Here is a 27,804-nt window from a genome sequence, read left to right as displayed (position 1 = left end):
GAGATGCATGCTGAGTGCGGTGTCTGCTAGGAGCAAACGTGAGTTTGTCTTGTGTTGACTTTGGTTATCTGCATTCCTGGCATCTTCCCAACCGTGTTAAGTTATTGTCGTGCCTTCACATCTGGAATTCCTTCTGCCTTGCTGGATTAATTACTTCATTTTGCCTTGTTTGGACTTATAGTTACAGTTTTTACAGTTTTTGACCTTGCTTTGGACTTGATTCTCTGCAGCCAAAAGGCTGTTCCTGGGAGAGTTTTTCTCCAGCCAGAAGGTAACCAGGACATTGGGGGCAAAGTTGGAGCTAATAAAGGGAGTCCTACTGATTACCTGACTGTGTTGCCTTTGTGCCACGTCCTGGGTCATCACACCAGGAAGTCCTTGACTTATGCTTAGTGATATCTGAAGTTAAGACAGAACCACCTCAGAGCCATTAAAGACCTGGTTTCAAACTTCTGACAGCTGCAGTCATATGACTTCAATTTATGAAGGTTTTTCCCCCCCAGTGCATTCATTTATCAACCACAGCATTCACTGAAGGAGTACCACAAAAAAAGACTGTAAAATTGGGCACAGAGACACGGTTACCCCCTTAATGACCTCCCCAACTGACGACTGTAATTCCATTCCCAATTACACCATAAGTCAAGGATTACCTGTATAACATACTCACAGCGATGTCATGTCCCGCCTTTCTATGACTACGGTCCTCCTTGTGCATGTTTCAAATGTTTCATGTTATTTACATAGCATCATTAAATATGCAAAGTACTCTCCAGCTCTCGCTCTACAATGGGCACTTACACCATGCTCATAAAGTAGGAAGATCAATAGGTTGATCCATTTTTAAACAAATACTCATTAGGAACTGAAACTGGGGAGGCGATACGAGACAGAGGTTATGCAAGGAAATTGAACGGAGGTGGCCTCACCTTAAACGTTGCATACATGGCTGCATTTTAAGAGAACACAGCAGTTTCTTCAGGGCTGGGATCACTCCTAATTGCTCCTTCTTCCAGTCCATGCCTCCAATCCCCAGCTTGGGTTTCCATTTATCTCATTTAAGGAATACCCTCCTGCAGCATCTGTAGAAAAGAAAAGAAAAAAAACAATAAGGCAGTCCAGAAACAGAATGATGGTAAAACAATATAGAAGTAGTCCTTTGTTGAAAGTTAAAACCCACCTCCTCTCCTAGAAAAATGAACTATTTTACGATATGCTAAAAAGGCAGAATATTTCCCTTAAAAGACAAATAGAAACTCAGAGAGGCAGAAACTCAGCCTGCCCCCCTTTATCAATGGGCCATTAAGGCCTGGGCCAGTCTATTCTACATAACAAAGATCTACCTTTTCCAGGCAGACCCATAATAGGAATTCCAAAGCCCTTTCATTACATCATCATCCAGCAAGGTTCAACCAAGCCTGGGACTCAGGACAGCCTACAGAGTTGCCCCTGCACGGCCCCATGGGAGTCTGACAACCAATCAGAACACAAACTCAAATTCAAATCCCAACAGAGGGCATGAAACCAAGGGACTCTCAGCATTGCTTCCCTTGTCTTCACCCAAGATCTTCAAGGCATGTGATCCTGTTCATCAATAAACCTTCTTTCCCAAGCAACTTCCATGATTCCAGTGTCTTTTCCCCCACTTAGAACTGAACCCAGAAGGACATTTTTTCCAACACCTTCACTGTCATGCCCCTGTTAGAATCTGACTCTGAGGGAGAGGAGGAACAGCTGACAGGGAGTGGGAGTGTGGCTCCGGAGGTTGTGAAGGAAACTGGGGAAGGGCACAGGCTGGCTGGGCATTCAGAGGAAGACCCAGGCCCATCGCCTCTTCATCCTAGGGCATGCAGGGAGGAGCAGATAAGGGAGAAACGTGAATGGTGTGGTCTACGGGAAGGAAAGGGCCTTGATCCCCTTCATGGGCTGCAGCTGTGAGGACTGTTTAAAAGGACAAACTGTGCATGGCCCAGTGCTGGAAGCAAAGTGTGAAATAATTCTAGTCTTTCAGTTCTTATCTGAGTTCTGGTGTCCTTCCCAATGTGTGTATTTTGTTATCTGTGGACGTCTTCAAGCCCTTATCCTGCCTTGTCTCATTAATCTCTTCAGTGTGATTTGTGTTGTTTTTTTCGATTTATAATTTATATGTATGTTGAGTTTGAACTGAATTTCTTCCTTTTTGCAACTGTTTGTGGGGGAGTTTTTTCTCCAGTCAATGATAATTGGACCTTTGAAGCCAAGTTGAAAGAATTTAAGGGACTTCACCTGTTTTTGTGACTTTGTTGCTTTTGTATCCCACCTTGGGTCATCACATTCACTTACAACCATTCATTTAGTGCAGAGGTCTCCAAACTTGGCAACTTTTAAGATTTGTGGACTACAACTCCCAGAATTCCTCAGCCAGGAATAAGGTGACTTATTTGCACACTTACGGACTGTTGCAGCCTCCCCATGCTCACCTGATCAAAATTCGGACACTTGGCAACCCTGATTCGTATTCATGATGGTTGCAGTATCCTGGGTCCCAGAATTCCCCAGTCAGCAAGGCCCATCAATTCCCAGAATTCCCTAGTCAGTCAAAGCCCATCTTCAAGCCAGCTGGAGAATTCTGGGAGTTGAAGTCTGCCCATCTTCATTTGAAAAACACTGTCCTAGAGTTGGAGGAGGCTATTTATCTCTGTTTTTCAAATTTATATTTAGGCCATGGAGTCCAACCTCAGCTTATTGTAGAAATCTAAATTAATGCATTTTGAGAGGTGGCTGTCTAAGCGTTTGCTTCCCTTGTTCCTGCAAAGAGGAGCTGGCCACCTCTTTACTCAATGGTTCGATTGTCCAGATCCTCTTAAGTAGAGACCTTAAATGTTAAAAAAAAAGAGAAAAGAGCAGGATCTGCATCCTTGTTATATAAATATTCCAAGATCTGAAGAAAGAGAGAAGAACTTTGGCTTCTTTCTAGATGACAATTTCTCCAGTATGTAAAGAAGCTGTTTTATTTTTCAGACAGTTCTTTTGAAGGCTGAAGCTGCTTCAGTCATTCTTTTGGGTTTCCAGGGAAACTTCTAGACTTAAGCAGTTGAAAGATACCCAGGTTCACGTTTCCTGGCCTTTCGGTATTGCACAGAACTTTGGATGAATTTGCAGGAAGTCAGAATTACCTGGGTTGGCTTCAGGCCAGAAAAGAAACACACAGTAAACACCCTTAAGCTTGCAAAAGGAATGATTGGATCATTAACTACCTCAGCAGACAGGATGTGAACCCATGAAATCATATTATGCGTTAGTTCGCATTGCACAAACTTGTCGGGTCGCAAAACCTTTTCCTTTCCCCTTCCACCCTATCTGAGGAAAGGAGATTTCCCTACGTTTTGGGGGGGGAAAAACCCTCATGAATTTTTTTCCAAAACATAATGATAAAAAGACATCCAGTAAATTAAACTGCTGAGGATGCAGCTAGACAACCACATGGGGGAAGATAGTGTGCATATGTGTGTGTGTGTAATAAAAAGAACATCTGCTAGGTGCTAATTAATCAAGCTGATTAAGTCTCAATTTGCAGGTTATCTTGGCAGCCTGGTAGCTATTGAAAATGAGCTTTTGTGCCAAGCCAGTCTGCATTGTGGTTGACAAAAAAGCATCAATAATATGCATGGGTATGAGGTTTTGCATGTGTGTATCTGTGTGTGTGTGTGTGAGAGAGCGAGAGCGAGAGCGAGAGCGAGAGCGAGAGAGAGAGAGAGAGAGAGAGAGAGAGAGAGAGAGAGAGAGAGCGGGGGGAGGGAGAGAGAGAATAGATGAAGGAGGAAGGGAGGGAGGGAGGAAGGGAGAGAGATAGATGAGAGAGGAGGGAGAGAGATAATAGATGAAAGAGGGAGGAAGGGAGAGAGATAATAGATAAGAGGGAGGGAAAGAGAGAGAGAAAGAGAGAGAGATAATAGATGAGAGAGGGAGCAGGAGAGAGAGAGAGAAAGATAATAGATGAGAGAGAGAGAGAGAGAGAGAGGAGGGGGAGAGAGAGAGAGAGAGAGACCAAGCTGATTCTTTTGATGTGGTATGGAAAGAATTAAATCGCTAACAACAGCCTTTGCCTATTATGAGTTTGCATGTGTGTATCTGTGTGTGTGTGTGTGTGTGAGAGAGAGAGAGAGAGAGAGAGATAATAGATGAAGGAGGGAGGGAGGGAGGAAGGGAGAGATAATAGATAGATGAGAGAGGAGGGAGGGAGATAATAGATGAAAGGGAGAAAGGGAGGGAGGGAGATAATAGATAAGAGGGAGGGAAAGAGAGAGAAAAAGAGAGAGAGATAATAGATGAGAGAGGGAGGGGGAGAGAGAGAGAGAGAAGAGAGAGACCAAGCTGATTCTTTTGATGTGGTATGGAAAGAATTAAATCGCTAACAACAGCCTTTGCCTATTATGAGTTTGCATGTGTGTATCTATGTGGGGGGAGAGAATAGATGAGGGAGGAAGGGAGAGGGAGAATAGATAGATGAGAGAGGGAGGGAGAGATAACAGATGAGGGAGAAAGAGAGGGAGGGAGAGATAATAGATGTGGGAGGGAAAGATGAGAGAGGGAGGGAGGGTGGGAGAGAGAAAGAGAGAGAGAGAATAGATGAGAGAGAAATGGAGGGAGGGAGGGAGAGAGATAGAGAAAAAGCAAGCAAGACCAAGCTGATTCTTTTGATGTGGTATGGAAAGAATTAAGTCGCTAACACAACAATCAGCCTTTGCCTATTATGTCAACCAGCCAGCACAATCGTAATGCAGCTTAGATGGCTTAGGAACCGACCTACAGTTGACTAGCTCTGAACTGTCTTTCTCCAAATCATGTACGAGCAAAGGAATTCCAGAATGAATTCTTCTAGAACAGGGTCCTTCAACCTTGGCAACCTTAAGACTTTCTTAAAGACTTGTGGACTTCCAACTCCCGGAATTCCCATGCTTCGAATTCTGAGAGTTGAGGTCCACAGGTCTTAAGAAGATGCCAAGGTTGGAAACCCCTGTTGTAGAAGACACTGTAGGAGGAAAGCCCTGTTGGTGCACAGTAGCCAACATTCAGGAGGCACCTGGTCACCCCTTTTCTGACTAACCCACTTTACTAATAAAGGGGAATATTTATAGTTCAGGATTGAAACGAAGGGTCCTTGGTGCTCTCTGAACCTGGCTGTTTTGTTGCAGATGTTTTATTTCCAAACTAGGTAACATCACTAGCACTGATGATGTCACCTAGTTTTGGGTAATGAAACAACTGCAAGAAAACAACCAAACTCAGAGAGTACCAAGGACCCTTCGTAATCTATTAAAAAGCAAGGCCTTTCCCTGTGTGCATTTGATGAAGTGATCTGCAGCTCCTTGACGTTTCCGCCTTTTAATAAGACGTGTTAGTTGGAAAAAGGATATTTCCTGAAATATATATATATTTTTTAACTCATGGAAGGGTAATAGAGATGTAACTTGCGGCTTCTCTATCCTGGAATATTCTGAATGCCACAGGCTGCCCCAAGAGACCCTGGGCACGCATTCATGCTGGCAACTAGAGAATTCAAAACATCCAAAGCCAGATGTGTAATCAAGAGGATTAGCCATGACCAAAATGGCCTTTAATTGCAGCAAAGAGATTTGGGGTCCTTTTATGTGTGCATGCAGGCACATGTATGTTTACACATGTGCAGCCCCATGTCGTTCATATGGATTGAGTCTCCCCTCACCGTTAGCCACATATGCCGTCCTTGGTGAGAAGTCGTCCGTCCTCCTTCGCAGTTTTAACAAGACTCCCCGTTTGAGCCAGCATTTGTAAAACGATATTTCTATATTTACTTAAACATCTATTTAAAGAGAAATCCTTCATAATTACTCACCCCCAGATAGATGATACTGTTTTGGCTGTGTTTATTTAGTTTCTATTAGCAATTGGCAAAATGTCTACTCTGGTCTTAAAAGAAGATCTAGATGAATAGCCACTTGATCGTAAAATAAAGAATGTTCCTTTCTTTTTAATTTCTTTAAAAAAAAAAACCTTGTGGGAAAAGGCATGCAGAAGTCCATGGAGCATTAAAAACGTCTCTCACAGGGATGGATGGATGAAGAGAAGAGGCTAAAATTCTCCAATGGATCAAGCGGCATTTTAAACTGCCCCGTCTGAGGGTCAGGGCAATTGCTGAGAGAGACCCATCTTCCTCAACCTGGTATCCCCACGATGAGTAGGGACCACGGCACCCAGAATCCCCAGCCAACAATAGGAACCTGCTTTCCATTTTGCAAAGGAAGGCAAGCATTGAAAAACAATACCTTTGGACCAGTGGTAGGATTCATTTTTTTTTTTACTACCGGTTCTGTGGGCGTGGCTTGGTGGGCATGGCGTGGCTTGGTGGACGTGGCAGGGGAAGGATACTGCAAAATCCCCATTCCCTCCCCACCCCACTAACCTGCTTTCCAGCTCTGTTCTCCTGTGCAGGGCAACCAAAGAAGACCCAGATGATCAGCTGGGACTTGGGAGGCGGAGAATAGATGTGGGCGGGGCCAGTCAGAGGTGGGATTTGCTGGTTCTCCGAACTACTCAAACTTTCTGCTACCGGTTCTCCAGAACTGATCAGAACCTGCTGAATACCACCTCTTCTTTGGACCTTAAAAGGGCCAACTTGCTAGAGATTGGCAGATTGTTGATATTTGGGGGCCTAATTTTCTTTTTTGGGGGAACAAGAAGTTGGGGCTAACGAACCCTGAGCATGACAGAGATGTAAACAGAGTGAGAAGGGGATATTTGGTGAGCGATAGGAGGTGGGGTGTTTTGTTTTTGAAAATGATTGAGTCTATTTTAAGATATATATTATTGTTTTCCAACCCCATGTCAAACTGTGTAGATCATATCGTGACCGGCTATAAGCTGAGTGCATATACCGGTCCAATATCTGATTTTTTAAAAATATAATCAATATTGCATTTCAATGGTTAGTATATACCAATATCTGTTTACATGGACATAGATCTTTTGAACATTTATATTTTATTGTGTTTTACTAATCTAGATGAAATATAGATGTTAATATAGACTGCTGGTCCATGTATGATATGCCATATGCTAAATAAATAATAACTTTTACAGTATTCGTCATAAAATGTCATAAAACACAGACACATGACCACAGGACATTGAGAATGGCCATAAATGCAAGCTGTTTGCTGAGCGTCTGGAAACCAGCCACGTGGCCACGAGGGGTGCTGGTGGTGGCCGATGGAACTTTGGGACTGGGTCATAAGTACCCAGGGAGTCTGTCATAGCTTTGAATGTTCACTAAGCTACTGCCGGTTGTAAGTTGAGGACTAGCTGTACTGTAGGTGCTCTGTCTTCCAGCTCTTTCTGTTTCTCTCTAGATACCTTAAGGCAGAGGTTTCTAAACTTGGCAACTTTAAGACTTGTGGACTTCAACTCCCAGAATTCTCCAGCCAGCATTGCCGGAGAATTCTGGGGGTTTAAATCCACAATGTCCTGACCCAGGCTTCATCAGAGGTACTTAAACACAAACTTATTTTAAAAGCAAAACCTATTTTATTGCAACGCTGGGAATTATTTCATTCCTAGCCAGAACTAATTATAAGCAGTTCCCCAAGATAAGCACACACCTTTCAGTGCTGTGGAATGTTGCCAAAAACAGAAGTATCCAATTATAACAGAAACCAACCGAAATACCAGAAAAAACCAACCAGAGCTTCAAGGAGGACTCGGAATCTATTGAACTACTTTGCTTCCTGCAAAGGTTTTGTCATTGAGGTCTGACTTTTATCCCTTATGGGAGGGGCAATCACCTCCCAGCCTTACTCCCAAGTCGCCCCTTCTGCTTCAGCTGCTCTCGCCTTCTAGCAGCTCTGCGCCCACGCGCACAGGGAACAGGCTCCCCTGGGTCCTTCCACTCAGCACCCCACTCCCAGATGGTCCTGGCCCCATCCCTGCATTGGACACAGGACTCTCATCCAAGTCCTCTCCAGACTCTCTGCCTGGTCTCCTTTCTTCCACAACACACAAGTCTTAAAGTTGCCAAGTTTGGGGACCCCTGCCTTAAGGCAAGCGTTTGTCTTAAAAATATGTGGAAATAGGCCTTTTCCCATATTGCAAAGAATTTATGAGACTCGACAGTTACCTTTGGGTCCTTTCCCAGAAGGAAGCCGAGAGACGTAAATGTGCATTGCTTGGAGATGGCGTCACCGTTTGGTGTGCAATAGAATAGTGCACGCATCTTTGGCAGGCCCACACAGTCTGCCTGTGACAAAAAGAAGAAATGGGCGAAAGTGAAGAAGGGGAGATGAAGTCATTGTGACTCTCCCCCTGCTCCTCCCCAGGAGGAAAGGTTTAGGCAAAGTCCCTCAAGGAAGATTGTCGAAACAGATGAAGAAAGAACAGGCAAATCTCGGCCTTTCGGTCCTGCCACGGCTAGAGACAAACAGAGAGTCATCCATAAATCATACAGCAGTCTCTTGCAAGATTTGAGAGTTTGGCCAAGGGAAAGAGTTTAGGTGTGTCTGAGGCGTGGGGCAGCCCTATTGACGGGGTTCCTTCGATAGATCAGTCATCAGTGGAAGAACTAGGTTTGTAGGTGAAAAGGAAGGCATTTCCACCACGATGGTTGTCAACCATGGAGGCCATGATCCACCCAAATAGATTAGATTTAAGGAAAATGGGGAATTATTAGATAATCAAGGAAATTTAAAATCAAATCAAGAGCTAAAGGAAAACGGAATTATAACTGACTGGTGGCCATATTTGCAAATCCAAAATAAATATAAAAAAGATTTGAAAGATTTTGGATTTGATAAAGGGCAAAACCAACTAGACAAAATTTTAACGGGATCAGAACAAAAGTTTATAACCAAAATATATAAATACTTACTTACTAGACTTTAAAATGGCAGAGAAAACAGTGAAAGGTGCTATGATAGCATGGCCCCAGAATTTTGGATACAATATAGAATTAGGGGAATGGGAGAAAATATGGAGCGTAAATTATAAATTAACTATATCCTCAGCATACAAATAAACTATGTATAAAATGTTTTATAGATGGTATTTAGCACCAACGAGATTGGCAAGAATTTATCCCAACACAAGTCCAAAATGCTGGAAATGTAAGAAGGTTGACGGTACATTTTATCATATGTGGTGGCTATGCCCTGAGACCAGGACATTTTGGATTCAGATTAAAACTGGCTACAAGAGATTACTGGTTACCAGATTGAACTCAGACTGGAAACCTTCCTTTTAGGAATTATTAAAGATAGAATACCAAAAGAAATAAAATATCTATTGTTACATATCACAACAGCTGCCAGAATAGCCTTTGCACAGGTATGGAAAACTCCCAATATTCCTAAAGAAGAACTGATATTACAAAAAGTAACAGAAAGCGCCGAAATGAATATGTTAACGTTGGAATTGAAAGAAAGAGGTGGCTCTGAGTATTTCCTAATCTGGAACAAATGGTATGACTGGTGAGCAAACAGAACTAAAAAATAAGACCAGAAACTTAACTGTAAGGAGCCTTAAGAATATAAAATGTAAATTTGTAAATTATGTAAGAATATAAGAATAACTATCATAGTTAAGGTTATTAATCAATATTAGATAAATATAAATACAATGTATTAAGATATTTATGGTAAGAACATGTTTAGATGTCAAGAATGTTGTTGAAACTATGTTTTATGTTGAAAATTAGAAACTTAATAAAACATATTAAAAAAAGGAAAGTATTTCCTCCTGATCTTTTTCTTTCTTTCTTTTCTTCCTTCCTTTTTTTTCTCCTTCCTTCCTTCTTCCCACCTTCTTCCTACCTACCTCTTTTCCTTCCATCCATCCTTCTTTCCTTCCTCCCTTTTTCTTTTTTCTTTCTTTCTCCTTCCTTCCTTCTTCCCTCCCTGCCTCCTCCCACCCTCTTCCCCTCCTTCCCTCCTCCCTCCCTCCCTTCCCACCCAGGATTTTAGTCCACAAAGGCAGGTTGCCAAGGATTTTCTGGTGCTGGAGATCGTTTGATCAACCTGCTCCAGCCAGCCTGGCTACCCTGCCCCCGTTGTCCCCCTGCCATTTCAGGCTGCTGCTAAGATGACGTATTTGGAACAGGTTCCCTTCTGTAGCAGCTGCCATGGCATGTACTTGGAACCAAACACAGATACCAAAAGTTCTGTCCCAAAGCTTTGAATATATTAGCCTCGGGTCTCTGCCCTCTTTCTTACATCAGCTTCCATCAACCCGGACATTTGACTGCTCAATTTTATTGCTGTCCCAAATGCTAGCATTACACAATCATGCTCTGATCAAGTGTCCACAGGGAAAGCCCAACCTCCTGGGCTCAGGGTGCTTTCGGCTTTTGAGAAGGCTTCCTTCTCCAGAGATGGAACCAAACCAAACCAAACCTCCATTGGATTTCGTTCCATTTCTATCTCAAAATAATGAAAATTAGAAGTTGTTGCTAGGATTATTCCACTCGTGGATTGAACAGAATGACAGAGTTGGGAGAGACCTTGGAAGTCTTCTAGTCCAGTGGTCACCAACCAGTGGGCAGGAGACCACTGGTGGTCTGCGAGAAAATTTTGGTGGTCTGCAGAGAAATGTCACCCCCAAAGCACCCCTTCCCCAAAGCAATTAATCCAGGCGCGCAGGAACACAAGGCTTGCTTCATTTGCATTGCAAACAACATGAGGTAGTGAGGGGAGGGGGGAAAGGGTGGAGGGGGGGAACTTGCCCCACTCGTCTGGCCTGGTCACTGGGCTGCTTCTTTCTGTTTCTTTCTTCTTCTGCTTTTGGCTGCATGCAAGGAAAGCAGAAAAATTCTTTCTTTCTCTCTCCCAAACCCTGCCAGAAATGAGTCTTTGGAACACTGCAAGGCTTCCTGCTCCAAGAGGCTGCGCCGGCGCGACAAGTCTCACAAAGACTCATTTCTGGCGGAGTTTGGGGGAGAGAAAGAAAGACTTCTGCTTCTTCTGCTGCTTTCCTTGCATGTAGCCAAAAGTCTCTCTCCCTCTCCCCCTGAGAACGGAGCTGGAGATGGTATCCTGTGATCCCAAATAAAGAACGATCGATCGGTAGGAAAATGGGGTGGGGAATTTTCCTGCAGAATTTTTTGGGGGATTTTCCCAGGATCTCCGGTCCTCAGGATTTAAAATTATGAGTTTGGTGGTCCCCGAGGTCCAAAATGTTGGCGACCCCTGTTCTAGTCCAACCCCCTGTCAAGCAGGAAACCTTATAACATTTCAGACAAATGGTTGTCCGATTTCTGTGTGATATGGAGATGGATACTTGGTCTATCTATACCTTCTCTGTTTTACTGAAAAATGGGACAGCACGCAGGTCAATATCCATGGCCTGCATGGGATGACCACACAGCATAGATGGTTTAAAAAAAAAAGTTGTACTTTTCAGTCAGGTCTGTTTCCTGGAAGCTCCCTAGACAAGTCCTTGCAATTTTTTGGCAAGTGGTCTGCCCTTGCCTTCTTCCTAGGGCTGAGAGAGAGTGACTGGCCCACAGTCACCCAACTGGCTTTTGTGTCCAAGGCAGGACAAGAACTCCCCATCTCCTAGTTTGTAGCCTGATGCCTTAACCATCCCATCAAACTGGCTCTCATATAGAGAACCTGGACTTGTAAAAAAAAAAAAGAGAAGTAAAATAATAAAGAGTATGAATTAACAAAAAGGAGACAGGAAGTAAATAATTTTTTTCATAAGTGTTCCATAATTTTTTAAAGCAGAAAAGCAGATCAAGGATTCTTTTTTTTAAAATTAAGCTCTCATCATGATTTTTCCTAACAGAATCAGAATTTGGAGGATGCCACTATTAGGATGACCATATTCAGAGTTCTGTCGATTTAAATAAGAATAAAGAAGGCATTAGTCCTAGCTCTCTAGAGAAGGTTTTGATGCTGGTAAAGATTGAAAGAAAGAGAAGAAGACAATCGGCAACATTGAGAAGAAGACAATCGGCAACATGGTGGATGGCCCAAGTTACAATGGTGATGAGCGCACTATTGAAAGACTTGAAGGACCCAAATTAGGGACAAATCATGATGAAAAAAATCTATCAATGTCATTCTTAAGAGATGACACTGACTTGATGGCACATAACCAACCATCCAACCAATCAGTCAACCAGCCTGCCAGCCAGACAACCAGTCAACCAGCCAACCAACCAGTCAACCAGCTAGCCAGCCAGTCAAGCAACCAACCATCCAACCTACCAGCCAGCCAGCCAAACAACCAGCCAAACAACCAGCCAACCAAGCAACCAGCCAACCAACCAGTCAACCAGCCAGCCAACCAACCAACCAAACAGCCAACTAGCCAGACACCCAACCAGTCAACCAGCTAGCCAGCCAGCCAGCCAGCTAGCCAACCAACCAACCAAGCATATCATACATTACTCTTGTCTTCTGAAGATTGAAAGATTCCCAATTTCTGAGTCTCCCTTTGTAGAACTATGTTTTCCATCCTGATCATGCTTCTTATCCTTCCTTAAATGGAAGAACATCAAATTAAGGCAGTCACATCTGCTGCCCACAGCAGTCTGAAGGACTGCATTCTTTGTTCATTACAACAGTTCTGTTTCTACCAATAATAAATAGACCATTTTGTGTTGCCTCCACTCCATCTCCAGGTCTTTGTGACAATCTCTGGCAGGCAGAATGTTTCCGAATAGATAGCGTAGGCTTCTTAGGAGCTTCAGGTGATCTCATATCGGCATAGGTTTTCTTTTCCCTAAAATTAAGCACTCTGTGAACTCCTGGACTTGTCCTCAGGAGCTGGCATTCAAAAAGTTTTCACTTGTCACCTGTCAGAGATACATTTCTTTGTAGGATAGCAACAAACTTCCCTTGAGACCCAGAATGGATGTTTCAGTGCAGCCCTTACGAAATAATGAAAATGTGGAAATGACCATTCAAGCTCCGATGGAAACTGGTAAAGCCAATCAAGAGCGCAGAGAATTTTGTTGTGTATTTCCTGTAAATTAAAAGGCCATTTCGAACTTTAAAGCTATTCATGCGATGCTGGCATTTTAAGTATGTAAATAATCTACGACGGGCCTTCCCTCAACCGGAATACTGTACATTCAAGGAAGATGTCTCAGTGAATAATCAGAGGAGCCATTTAAAGTATTTACAAGGCGATGGCACAAACCCAGCACAGATATAAACAGAGGGATGAATGAGCACATCGGAATATTGGTTTCCTTATCTCAAGCATCTCACACACACACAAAAAATACACCCAACAAGAGAGAGCATCATAATTCTGTTCAATAAACTCCTACGGGCAACGAGTATCTGTTGGGCTAGGCTGGAAAATGACAAGCGGTGTTTTGTTCGGCATACCTGACTCAGTCTCATGTGGAAATAGAAGTAACTTGGCGTGAGTAGGGAGAATGGCTGTGTGCAATTGAGGATCTTTGCTCTTGTTGCAACATGGCCACATGGATACGCAAAAGTCTTAGTAGTAAGACCTGTGGCTCATGGCTAGGCATGCAATCTTGAAAGGTGGAACCTCACCTACCCAGTTTGAACATTGTAATAGATTCTCTCCGCATGGAAGCGTAGCAACGTGGTTAATATTTAGCATCCAAATTCAGAAATCAATGAAAATGCTTGCTTGGTCTCATTGTCTAAGATGGGACTACAGACATTTGGGTAAATTGTTTGGACAATGGACCTAAGGAGGCTCTGTTGACCCCTGAAGCATAAAACAAATTCCATTGGGATGTAGTTGCTTTCGGCTTTATATTTCGGATTTAATTGTTATTAAATACTGTGCTGTATCCTGTGTTTGAATTTATATGCCGAAAACTCCCTTCTAGAATAAGGCATTTTATAAGTCTAATAAAGATTATAGAGATAGATGATAGATAGATAGATAGATAGATAGATAGATAGATAGATAGATAGCTGATAGATATTATATATAACCATCTCTCTATCATCTGCATCCATCCATCCATCCATCCATCCATCCATCTCTCTCTATCATTCTATCTATCTATCTATCTATCTATCTATCTATCTATCTATCTATCTCATATCTGTCTCTCTGTCTCTGTCTCTCTCTGTCTTCTTTCTCTCTGTCTCTCTCTATGTGTATACACACACACATATACACACAGATATATAGAAAGAGAGAGAGGATAGATAGATAAAATGATGAGGAGGGATGGATGGATGAATGGATGCAGGTGATAGAGAGAGATAGGGATAGATACAGATAATAATAGATGGGTAGAGATAATGGTAGATGGATAGAGATGATAGATAAATGGACAGAATTATAAATAGATAATATATAAATTATTTTGATATTATATTTCTATCTAGTTTGAATACCCAAAGCGTCTAACAAGTCTATTACAACATGAATACACACACACACACACATAGAGAGAGAAAGAGAGAAAGAGAGAAAGAGAGAGAGAGAGAGAGAGAGAAGAAAGAAAGAAAGAAAGAAAGAAAGAAAGAAAGAAAGAAAGAAAGAAAGAAAGAAAGAAAGAAAGAAAGAAAGATTGCATATTGAAGTTATCTGGTGTATCCCAGTTCAACATATAAAAATCTGCTACTAGTTGTATAGGTTCTCTGGTCAAGAAAGCTAAAGTCTCAAAATCTAATGTAACTGAATGCAATAAACAACAAAACATTATCTCAAAACTAAGATTTTACTGTTGAAGATCTTTGACATAAGCTTTTTGCAAGAGCTGATCTCAATTCCAATTTTATAATGCAGCTTTTTCTCCTCCCACGTTTTAATATGCATTTAGAAATGTGGCTTTGAATACAGCTATTAAAATACCAAACTTGGTTTTACTGGCACTATCAGCAGGAATCAGGAAGTGGGAAGTTGGGTCAAGAGGCCAACATTTAAAAAATGACTGTTGAAAGGTAGATTAGAAGATGGTGGCAACCTACCAGCCAAGATTTTATTGGTCTGATAAGAATGTCAGTGTATTATAGTCTGCAATCTGCAAAATAATAATAATTGACATTTGTGTTTGTCTCCATGTGAGTCTGCCAAGTTTTACCCACATTTATGAGGGCTCAAATGGCCCAATCTTCTGCATCTATGACTGTGTTCATACAATACATTTTAATCAAATCCCTTAAAGCTTAATAGCTGCGGTTACTCATCCGAAACTTGGCTAATTTTAACCATTTTTGTGGTTGACGAAGCTGTCCAAAATCCTGCCATTTTGTAAATTCATTATATATACATTATGCAAATTCCAGAAAAAGGATAAACTCAGCAATCATTAAGTATGGAGAGATAAAAACAGGGTCAGAGGTGGTATTCAGCAGTTTCTGACCAGTTCTGGAGAACCGGTAGCGGAAATTTTGAGTAGTTCACAGAACCAGCAAATCCCAACTCTGACTGAAGATTTTACAGTATCCTTCCCCTGCCACACCCACCAAGCCATGCCCACAGAACTGGTAGTAAAAATTTTTTAATCCCACCACTGGGAGAACTGGTAACGGAAATTTTGAGAACCGGCAAATCCCACCTCTGACTGGCCCTGCCCCCATCTCTTCTCTGCCTCCCGAGTCCCAGCTGATTGGCTGGGTCCTCTTTGGTTGCCCTGCACAGGAGAACGGAGCTGGAAAGCAGGTTAGTGGGGTGGGAAGGGAATGGGGATTTTGCAGTAACCTTCCCCCAGGAGTGGGGAGGGAATGGAGATTGTACGGTATCCTTCCCCTGCCACGCCCACAGAACCTGTGGTAAAAAAATTTGAATCCCACCACTTGAACAGGGATCTCCCGCCAACATAGGAAACAGATCGGAGTCAGGCAGTGATTCAAGGACACCATATATGATAATTTTATTTTATTTTGTTTTATTTATTTTATTTTATTATTATATTTTATTATTATTTAATTTTTATTTCATATTACTTTTATTTTATTATTTTATTATATATTTTATTTATTTTATTATATATTTTATTCATTTTATTTTATTTTTATTTAGCCAAATTTCTACACTGACATCTCACCTGAGTTACTCTGGATGGTTTAATATCCAATGGAGTTTTTTTAAAAAAACATTAATTAAAAAACAGAGTTAAAAACGGAATTAAAAGAGAGTGGACGTTTTATTTATTTATTACATTATACACGGCTCACCTATCATCAGAGAACAACTCTAAAAGCTCTAAAAAAAACTCTAAAAAGAGGTTAGAAAATAAAGAATTGGAGGGAGCCTCCTCAAGACACCAACCACCTCAAGGTTGTATATCACTGTTAGAACCCATGCCAATTGGCAGACCCAGCTCTTGATGCTTATACCAAAGGGATAATGGGTACCCACCTCACTTCTGGGCGTGAGATGGTTCAAACGGGTGAGGGTGGCAACAAAATGCCTCTCTTCCTAGATCCCACCAATCCAAAGTCTTTAGCTGATGGGATCTGCAACCTACCCGCCCTGCCTGATCAGGTGGGATGTGTTCTGTCGCGGGAACAGACTGACTCGAGACCAGTGTGACTTCAGCTCTTTATTTAGTCTTGGAAAGTTCAACTAAACCGGAGCCGCGGCAGCCTCTTTTATAGCGGCTGCTCGCGGCTCGCGGCCAATGACGGCTCCTTGAAATTCCTGCCGTCAGACGGACCAATTAAAAGACAGTATTACAAGTATTTACGATGGACCAATCACAGGCATTATTGAGGACCAATCAAAAGGCAGCATTGACGGACCAATCACAATGCAGTATTTTGAGTATGCAAATATAGAACAGGATGGGTCAATGTAATTGGGACAAGATGGTTCCTCAGGTAACCTGGTCTCAGGTCATGAAGGGTTTTAAAGGTGATAACCAATAGCTTAAACTGGAGAATATTGCAAGAACTAGGAAACCTTTTCATGAAAATAACGCAGTGATTGTAAAATATAAGGTGCAACACGGGTGGGATACCGGTTCTGTAGGTGTAGCTAGATGGGAGTGGCTTCTTTTTCTTTTGTGCAGCCCCGCGCTCCATTTTTTTGGCCTCCTAGGTCTCAGGGAAGCCTCTTGGGGGGTGTTTTTGCTCCCAGAAGGCTTCCCTGAGGCCCAGGAAGGACCACACAGCATCCACTCCATTTTTGGGACTCCTGGGCCTCAGGGAAGCCTCCGCAGTAAGACAGCGATGGTGATCCTAGCACAGCTGATTGTTGGAACAGTTGATGTCAGGAAGAAAAGAAAAAAATTTACCGGTTCAACTGAACCGGTAGCTGTTTTTTTTACTACTAGTTCGCCCAAACCGGGCCGAACCAGTAGAATCCCACCACTGATGCAACACTACTAAACTTCGTTTAGTAGATTCAAAGTTCCAGTTTTTAGGGTTTCCCTGCAACATCCAGGTGAGGTGTGTTGAGCTGAGAGAGATTGGCCCAACTCACTCAGCTTACTTTCATGCTTAAGGCAGGACTAGAACTCATTGCCTTCTGGTGATTGGGCCAAAGTCACTCAATCGGCTTTCATGGTTAACGCAGGACTAGAACTCACAAGCTCCTGCTTTCTATGCCAGCACCTTAACTACTATCCCAAACTGACATGTGATTATTATAAGTGTGATTATCATCATCATCATCATATTATTATTATTATTATTATTATTATTATTATTATTATTATTATTATTATTATTATTATTATTATTATTATTATTATTGATGATGTTAGGTTTGATATATCTTAACAATTTAAATTGATTTTGTGTTTGTGTGTTTGGGATTGATAACCCATCTTTCAATGGATTAGGAATGGTCAAAAAAGTGATCCACTAAGATTCAATAAATTAGAGATTCAGAACCCTGGACTTAATCGTTGCCAAACTTTGGGGAAATGCTTGATTGCAATGTGGAAAAAAAATCAACTCTGTCAGGCCGATAAGATCAATAGCATCGGTGTTGTTGATGAAAAGCTTCTGATTAAGATTTCTAATCTTCTCTTTTTCCAGGTGACTCTTTTTGAATAATTATATTAAACTACAACATCACAGCAGGTGCCAGCATCTAGCAGGCTTTACAAAAGCTAAGTGGAAGTATCCTTCTTCTTCTTTTTCTTCCGTCCAATCATGTCTGATTCTTGGAAATTGCTTGGACAAACCCCTGCAGCCTTCTTGGTAAGATTTTCATCAGTGGTTTGTATTGACTCCTTCCTAGAGCTGTTGCCAAGTGACTGGCTGAAGGTCACTCAGCTGTCTTTGTATCCAAAGTAGAAGTAGAACTCATGGTCTCCTGGTTTCTATCCTCAGGCTTTAACCAAACTGGTTCTCAACCCGTGGTTAGTAGTACTCACAAACCTTAGGGCAATAAGGTTGGAAGGAAAAACAAAAATGTCTTCCTGCAGGAAGACAATGGCAAAGTCCTAAAAAAGAGTTTGAGACTCTAGAAAGAGTGCAGAGAAAAACAACAAAAATGATTAGGGGACTGGAGGTTAAAACATATGAAGAACAGTTGCTGGGTATGTCTAGTCTGATGAAAAGAAGAACTATTGGTGACATGATAGCAGTGTTCTGATATCTTAGGGGCTGCCACAAAGAAGAGGGAGTCAAGCTATTCTCCAAAGCCCCTAACGGCACCACAAGAAGCAATGGGTGGAAACTAATCAAGGAGAGAAGCAACCTAGGACTAAGGAGATATTTGCTGACGGAACAATTAATCAGTGGAACAACCTGCCTCCAAAAGGAGGCAAATGTAAATGCTCCAACACTGGAAATTTTAAAGAAAAGATTGGACAACCATTTGCTTGAAATGATGTAGAGTTTCCTGTCTGATACTAGAAGATCTTCAAGGTCCCTTCCAACTCTGTTATTCTATTCTATTCCTTCCTTTTAGGAAATGTCAGAGCACATTTCCTCCCTCTGGTTTTCTCTGACGTGCCTCAACGATTATGTCTCACTCTGCTGAAGTTTCCAACTGAGACTAAAATCCCTTTGGAAGCTGAACTTTGCATGGCTGGATGCGGAACGAAGCATGACCTGGAAATAATCCGGTTGCCATGGCTTTCCTGGGTACAGCCTCCCAGAAGCTGAGAAGCAGCAGCTGGCAAGCATGCTGGGATGAATGAGCATCTCTGCTCTTCGAATAAGCCTTGGATGGCAGAGTCCCCTTGGGTGGCCGTAGGGGTCATTTATTGGGGTTTACGGAAACTGTGCTGAAGATTCAAGCCCAACGCATATTCCAGATAACTATTGGAAGAAATATCCATCTGGTTCAGTTCCAAGCCGGGAAAAAGACACTGGAAACATGGAGGCTGATTGGAAAGATGGTTTAATGGTGAAGCAGAACCACATGGGTGGTTCTGGGCAGCTGACCATATGGAGTTGAAAGAGAGGGGTATTTGTACCTTCTCTTGGACTTTGCCCTTGAGCTTCCTGTTCCTGTGCAAGAACATGTATTCTATTGGCCGTTGTCAGACTCCCATAGGGTCCTGTTTGTCTGAGCTAAGATTGGTTGGAGTTTGGGCTGACGCAATGAAGGGGCTTGTTGTGTCATGTGGTGAGCTCTGTTGCTAGATGGGTTAATCCTATTATGTCCTGAGGGGTCATGACTTAAGCCCATCACTCTGGAGCTGGAGGTCTTTTATCTTGAAGATAGCCTGGCCCAGTCTCTCTTAATACCAAATATCTGTTGGGGGCAGGGAGCTGCTTTTAAAACATGTTTCTTCTTTTATCATCCAAGAAAATGTAATATTCTGCCTTTTTAGTATTTCTCAAAATATTTCATTCTTCTAGGGGAGGGGAGGGTGCTAACTTTCTACATAACTTAGGAGCATCCATGCTTGGCTCTGGTGTTCAAGGAATGAGTATAATGATCATACTGACTGGGGAATTCTGGGAGTTGAAGTCCACAAGTTTTAAAAGTTTGAAAACTCTTGTTCTAGACTAGCAAGTTGATTCTCTGGATGGAGGAGATCCGGCCCCAACGTTACTGCAGAAGAAATATTGAACTGCCACTCTAGTGTCGAGGTGGTACATGAAAACAGGAAGTAGATGCCTTCTGGTTCTTTGACCCAGGAAGTAGAATGTCTTAGAACAGGTGTGTCTGCAAATGTGCAGAGTTCTGATTTTCATAATATGGATCTCAAACTGAATTTTTGACCAGGGCTCTGCAAAATAAAGTAACGTCTTTTCTTAAATGCAGGTAATCCTCAATTTACAAGCATTCGTGCAGTGATTAGTCAGAGTTACAACAGGACTCAAAAAAGTGACTTAGACTTGGTCCTCACTTACAACCACTACAGTATCCCCACAGTCACATGAGCAGATTTTGGGCAACTGACAAATGGCATGGATTTACGACCGTTGCAGAGTCTGGGGTCATGTAGTCACCATTTGCAAATATCCCAGGAGGATTCCAACAAGCAACATCGATGGAGAAAGCTGGATTCACTTGACAGTATGACTCACTTAACAGCTGCAGTGATTCACTTAATAGCCATGCTACATACAGCAAGAGTGGTCAATGCCTGGAGTCCACTACTTGACTCTGTAGTTACATCCTCAAACCCCCACTCCTTTAACCTCAAACTATCCACTATTGACCTCACCCCATTCCTAAGAGGTCTGTAAGGGGCGGGCATAAGTGCACCATTGTGCCTCCCGTCCCTGTCCTATTGTCCCCATTTAATCGTACCTATTTTCTGTATTCTTACTCATGTTTATACTTATACCTATTATTTTGTAAGCGATTGACAAATAAATAAATAAATAAATAAATAAAAAGGTAACATTGGGCATGCCTCACTTAACCATCTCACTTAGCCATGGAAATTCTGGTCCCAATTGTGATTGTAATTCGAGGACTATCTGTAAGATAAAGGTAAAGGGTCCCCTCACACATATGTGGTAGTTGTTTCTGGCTCTAGGAGGCGGTGCTCATCTCCATTACAAAGCTGAAGAGCCAGCCCTGTCCGAAGACGTCTCCATGGTCATGTGGCTGGCATGACTAAATGCTGAAGGCGCACAGAACGCTGTTACCTTCCCACCAAAGTGGTCCCCATTTTTGTACTTGCATTTTTACCTGCTTTCGAACTGCTAGGTTGCCAGAAGCTGGGACAAGTAATGGGAGCTCACTCCATTTCGCGGCGCTACGGATTTGAACCTCCAAACTACCAACCTTTCTGATATACAAGCTTAGCATCTTAGCCACTGAGCTACCACATCCCTGGACTATCTGTAGTTGGGGCTTATTCATGAACAAGCATTCATCAATTATCCCAATCAGATGACCTACATTTATAATATACCCTTGTGCTGTATTTCTATCTGATAAACAATTGGAAGAATACAATCTTAAGAGTTGAACGTTACAAGGGGAAATTGTTTATGGAATATTCCTCTCCTCTTTTAAGTATGCAACAGATTCTCCTAAGGTTGTAGCAGGCAGAACAAAGGTCTAATTAGGACATCAAGACAGAGTTCTCTATCACATATGTCTGCTTGGGCAGGGGGAGAGGGGTGGGATTCAAATTTTTAACAACCGGTTCTGTGGGCGTGGCTTAGGTGGTGGGCGTGGCTTGGTGGTCATGTGACTGGGTGGACATGGCTTGGTGGTCATGTTATTGGCTGGGTGTGGCCAACTCAACATCACTCACATCGAGGCACGCATCTCCTCGCCTGGCCTCTCTTGACTGTGGGGATGCTGCAACAGTTGTAAGTATGAAAAATGGTCATAAGTCACTTTTTTCAGTGCTATTGTAACTTTAAATGGTCACTCCACACAAGCAAAGTACCAGCAAAGGAGGGGGGAAAAAACTGCAGAGAGGTTCCTGAGACAGGAAGTCTAGTCCTGCCAAGAATGTAATAAGGGTTAACGGAGAGGCAGTTTCTGTAAGCAACACCAGAATGTTTCCTTCCTGCCTTCCTTACAGGATTAGGCCAGTAATTTCTTCTAAAAACCGGTTCTCCCAACTGCTTAGAATGCTAACAACTGGTTCTAGCAAATAGGTGCAAACTGGTAGAATCCTACCCCTGGGGGGGGGGATAGATTGGACTAGATGACCTACAAGGTCCCTTCCAACTCTGTTCATCTGTATCAGATGCTCTCCAGATGTGTTGACTTCTATCCCTAGAATTTCCCACCAACTGTGGTAGCTATTAAGAATGCTGGGAATGGAAGTTGGTCAGATTTGAAAGGATGCTCAGGGACAAACCATTTTGCTTCTTTCTGCGTTGAACCGTTTCCCCAAATTCCTAACCTTCTTGTCATGGCTTCTACTGAGGCAAAGCTGACTGAGGAATTATGGGAGTTGAAGTCCACAAGTCTCAAAGTTGACAAGATTGGAGACCCCTGCTCCAGATCATCCCAAGATCTTCATTCAGAACATTTCTAACCAAATTAGCCAGGAATTGGCCAACCTCTTTGCATGTTCTCCATCCTCTTTCACTAACACAGCTGCAAAGAAAAATCCAGAAGTGTTGCTTCTGTTTTTTTTGTTTTGTTTACCGCAGTGTATTGTGTCAGCCAGTTTGACAGACTGTGGTTTATATTAAAAAGAGGGAATTTAAAAGAATGGCTTGCCTCAAAGTTAAAGCTTTTGATTCCTTCTTCTAAACATCATCTTGATATGTTTCTCCTCCAATATGCTCCAAACTGGAATGAAGGCAGCTTTCCAAACAATATACTTACCTCTTCTACAAGATTTCTTGCTTTCTAATTGTCCAAATTGTCCAAATCCCTTCTCTTCCTTGAGTAATATTTCTTAATAAATTAGCTTAGTTTAATAAAATGACTTCCCCGCCTGTCAAATGTCAGCTTTCCCTACTCTTCCTCAGTAGCTTGCAGAATCACCATCAAAAACGTCTATAATGCCTTCACATATTTATAGGCCGCTGCAGGGGGAAAAAAAGAATATTACCCAGTTCTAGATCTGGATAAAGTGACCACTGCTGTCACTGAGATTCAGAATGGTGGCAAACAATGTTTACCATGACATGAAAAACAGTCAAAAGGAATAGAAACAAGCTACCATTTTGAATTCCCATGATGCCCTAGAACCAGAGAACTCCAAGCTGGCAACTTTAAGACTTGGAGAATTCTAGGAGTTGAAGTCCACAAGTCTCAAAGTTTCCAAGTTTGGAGACCTCTAATCCCAGAAGAGACCTCAACCCATCTGCGTCCCTCCAGGATGGTTTCATACTTCCATTAGCCTCAGCCAGCAAAGCTGGGAGCAAGGAACTGTGTTTAGTGCAACGCAAAGCTTGTGGAGGGCACCAAATTGCCTACCTTGTTTGAGAATCATTGCACTATTTAAACTCCTTTATTGTTCATTTTTCTCGGGGTTATTTTAAAGTTTAGCTGCGCTGCCCTTTTGTCCCATCGCCAGAAATGACATGCCACCATTTATGGAAAGTCGAAATAGTAATAATATCATCTTTTAGAATAGAATAGAGTTGGAAGGGACCTTGGAGGTCTTCTAGTCCAGCCCCTGCTCAAATAGGAGACCCTATCCCATTTCAGATAAGTGACTGTCCAGCCTCTTCTTAAAAACCCCCAGTGATGGAGCACCCACAATTTCTGAAGACAAGCCGTTCCACTGGTTAATTGTCCTCACTGTGAGGAAGTTTATCCTGCATTCCAGGTTGCTTCTCTCTTTGGTTAGTTTCCAACCATTGTTTCTTGTCGTGTGCCCTCCGGCGCTTTGGAGAACAATTTTGTGAGAAACAGACTCAGCAGGCAGAAATTTGACAGAGTCACGAAGTGAAGCAAAAAGCAGTTTGTTGCATGTAAAACACGTTCTTGGAAGAACGGGTGGCTAACGAATAGGCACACAGGAGAATGCATTTCTCCAGCTTTTTATCCCCTCCACCCGAGCCACAAATCACAACCCCCTGCAGCCTCCTTTGACAAAGAACACAGGGTTACAATCTTCCCAGAAGGTCTGTTTCTCCTCTCCATGAATTTCTCCGTGTTTAATCTGTCTCCCCCACCTTTTGCCCAGTTCCCTTTTTCCAGACTACCTTTTGTTCCTTTAAAAAAAAAAAAAATTATTAACCGATATTTCTTGTTTCTTTGCAATCCTTGCAGCATAAGCGTAATAAATTGAGGCAAGCGGTTAATTAATTACTCCACTTTATTCTAGACAGTGTGGTTAAAACTGTTAACTAATCTGCTTGCCCAAGCTGACTCGCTTATCGGAATAGCAGGCCCTTCCTGTTTTCCAGTCTTGAACTTTTTACCTTTAACGTCCCAATATCCTACTGAATTTTTAAACCCCGTATCTCTAAAAAAACGGCTTTCTTTGCAAAAACAACGCTATCTCCATCAGTTTCTTTGCAATTTGACTCCCTTCTCCTTGTGGCAGCCCCTCAAATACTGGAACGCTGCTATCATGTCAGTCTTATTTTCTTTAGCCTAGCCGAACCCAAAACCTGCAGCCGTTCTTCATGTGGTTTAGTCTCCAGGCCTCTTATTAATTCCCACTTACCGTTACAGTGACTTCAGGGCAGGATTTTCTGCTTCTCTTATGAAATCGACTTTTCCATGTTACATCATTGCAAGTTTAGATGTTTGGGATAGCGTGCGACTGCTTGCCGCGGCTTAAACCTGCTAGTAACTAGCTCATCGGCTACTTCGCAGAGGATGGAACACCCCTTAAACCGAACAAGTACTTACAATGCTTTTTAATACCTGTAAAATGGTGCACTTTCTTTGGGTGCTATAACAACACAATGTCTACAATTCTTTCCTTGCAAGCAGAAGGTTACTGGATTTGAAACATAGCAAAACCTTTTTTTTTAAATTAGTCTTTTTTTTAATCCCCTGAGCTTTTTCCATTTCCCTGTGCTTTTTAAAACGAAAACGAAAACAAAGCAAACACCTTCAGTGGTGCAAGATCTTGCCATTTCTTCAGTCGCCTGAGTGAAATGGCTTTCATCTTCAGCTTTCCGATTGCTGAATAAATTGATTTGAGCTATTTGAGGGCTGGGGTGAAACAGACTATAGGTAGTCCTCGTCTTAGGATCCACCATTGAGCCCAGATTTTCTGCTACTAAGCAAGACAATTCGGTTCATTCGGTTTTGCGCCATTTTACAACCTTTCTTGTCACAGTTGTTAGGTGAATCACTGCACTTGATAAAGTTAGTAATCCGGTTTATTCGTTGAATCTGGCTTCCCCACTGACTTTGCTTGTGAGAAAGTTGCTGTTATATATTTGTATACTTGAAATACTGCATTGTGATTGGTCCATCAATGCTGCCTTTTGATTGGTCCTCAATACTGCCTTTGATTGGTCCGTCTTGAATACTTGTAAAACTGTCTTTTAATTGGTCCGTCTGACGGCGGGAATTTCAAGGAGCCGTCATTGGCCGCAAGCCGCGAGCAGCCGCTATAAAAGAGGCTGCCGCAGCTCCGGTTTTGTTGAAGTCACTAAGAGCTAAATAAAAGAGCTGAAGTCTAACTGGTCTCAAGTGCTCCTTCCTGCGACAGAACAGTTGCAAAAGGGGATCCCGTGACCCTGGGACACGGCAACGGTCATAAATATGAGCCAGTTGCCAAGCGTCTGAATTCCGATCACATGATCATGGGGATACAGCAAAGGTCGTAACTGTGAAAAACAGTCATAAGCCCCATTTTTCAGTGCTGTTGTGACTTTGAATGAACAGTTGTAAGTCAAGGACTACCTGTAATAAAGGAGGAGTACAAATCGATCCATAAAAATGTATCTTAAATGGAGGAGGATAAGCTTGTTCATAAAGTCCGGCGTTTTTCTTGAAAAGCGGATCTGCTCCCAGGACAACGGATCGTACTATCGTGTGTGGTGGACTTGTAGGAAAGCTCAGGATTTTGGGCATAAAATTCAGAGTTGGCTAGAGGAAATGGGTGAAATCAATCTTGAATATAAACCGGGACTTTTTCTATTGGGAATTAACATAGAGAGGTATAATAAAGATATGATGTACCTAATAAATAATACATGTGATTATGTCTGCAAGACTAGTCTATGCTCAAAAATGGAAACTTAAGGGAATTCCAGATGAAACTGAGATAATTAAAAAGATATGGACATGCCCAGAAATGGATAAATTAACGTTGGAATTAAAAAATAAAGATGAATCTGAATATTATAAAGTATGGGAAAAGTTTTACCGCTGGTTGGGAAAAAGGAAGGACAAAATCTAAATTAAAATGAGATAAGGATGTTAAGATAACAGACTAGGAGTATAAAGAATTGTTGATATTGATGTGCGTGTGGCTTGGTGGGTGTGGCAGAGGAAGGATACTGTAAAATCTCCAGTCAGAGGTGGTATTTGCCGGTTCTCTGAACTACTCAAAATTTCGGCTACCGGTTCTCTAGAACTGGTCAGAACCTGCTGAATACCACCTCTGGTATGTTTCAAATATTTTCAGCGCTAACGCATCTTGTGTACGCCAGCTCACAACATGTTCTTCCTCATTGATGAGATATGGACAATGGGATGTTGGCTGGGAAGGGTACAATATTTACAGACCCCTCACATCCCAGACATAAACTGTTTCAACTCCTTCCCTCAAAACAACACTATAGAGCACTGCATACCAGAACAACTAGACACAAGGACAGTTTTTCCCCGAACGCCATCCCTCTGCTAAACAAATAATTCCCTCAACACTGTCCAACTATTACAAAGTCTGCATTACTATTACTATTAATCTTCTCATCACTCCTTATCACCCATCCCCTCCCACTTGTGACTGTATGACTGTAATTTTGTTGCTTGTATCCTTACGATTTTTATTGACTGTTTCCTAGTCTGATTTGATTGCTTATTTGTACTCTATGACTGTCATTAAGTGTTGTACCTCATGATTCTTGACTCTTGATGAATGTATCTTTTCTTTTATGTATACTGAGAGAATTTACACCAAGACAAATTCCTTGTGTGTCCAATTACACTTGGCCAATAAAGAATTCTATTCTATTCTATTCTATTCTATTCTATTCTATTCTATTCTATTCTATTCTATTCTATTCTATTCTATTCTATTCTAGATCCTTGTTTGCACAGAAGAATATGAACGTACTTATAGTAGAGTAGATTTTGAGTGCTCTGGGGCCCAAACCTCTTGTAACTCTTCTTACTGTTAGCAAGGAAGAGCTCACTTGACACACGATTAAGTCACCATGATGTAAAAAAGATGTTGAGACTCTAGAACAGGTGTGTCAAACTTTGGCATCACATTGTCGTCACGTGACATGTCACGACTTTTTCCCCCGTTGCTAAACCGGAGGTGGTCATGGCCAGGGCGTGACACGAGTTTTTACCCCTGCTCTAGAAACATGATTAGGGGACTGGAAGCTAAAAGATATGAAGAACGGTTGCAGGAATTGGGTATGTTTAGCTTAATGAAAAGAAGGACTAGGGGAGACATGATAGCAGTCTTCCAATATCTCAGGGGATGCCACAAAGAAGAGGGAGTCAAGCTATTCTCCAAAGCACCTGAAGGCAGGACAAGAAGCAATGGGTGGAAACTAATCAAGGAGAGAAGCAACCTAGAACAAAGGAGAAAGTTCATGACAGTGAGAACAATTAATCAGTGGAATGACTCGTCTCCAGAAGTTGTAAATGCTCCAACACTGGAAGTTTTTAAAGAAGAGATTGGGCAACCATTTGTCTGAAATGGTATAGTTTCCTTCCTGAGCAGGAGGCTGGAGTACAAGACTACTAAAGTCCCATCCAACTCTTGTTATTCTCTTATTCTGCCATTCTACACTTTCTCTAATCCATTAACAGAAGGTAGTCAAACCAGGATGGATTAAACCCTCTATTTTTTTTTTCAACCTTGGCCAGTTTAGTATGTATGGACTTCAACTCATCTTTATGTGACCAAGGTTAACA

At 42.1% G+C, this 27,804-nt stretch overlaps 1 long non-coding RNA gene across 1 annotated transcript; it reads right to left on the bottom strand.

The window, feature by feature from the left end:
- Positions 1 to 718: 718 nt before the first annotated feature.
- LOC148132611 (uncharacterized) lies at positions 719 to 22,748 on the bottom strand. Its single transcript, XR_015748281.1, has 3 exons — positions 22,615 to 22,748; positions 8,132 to 8,251; positions 719 to 1,073 (listed from the first exon to the last, which is right to left on the bottom strand). It is a non-coding gene; the product is annotated as an uncharacterized LOC148132611 (long non-coding RNA).
- Positions 22,749 to 27,804: the final 5,056 nt, after the last annotated feature.

Source organism: Notechis scutatus, chromosome 2 (genome assembly GCF_049901735.1).
Source record: "Notechis scutatus isolate UNSWTSFEM ecotype Mainland chromosome 2, rNotScu1.2, whole genome shotgun sequence".
NCBI classification, from domain to species: Eukaryota; Metazoa; Chordata; class Lepidosauria; order Squamata; family Elapidae; genus Notechis; species Notechis scutatus.
Note: the sequence above shows the minus strand (reverse complement) of the source record. Positions and strands in the feature narration are given on the sequence as shown.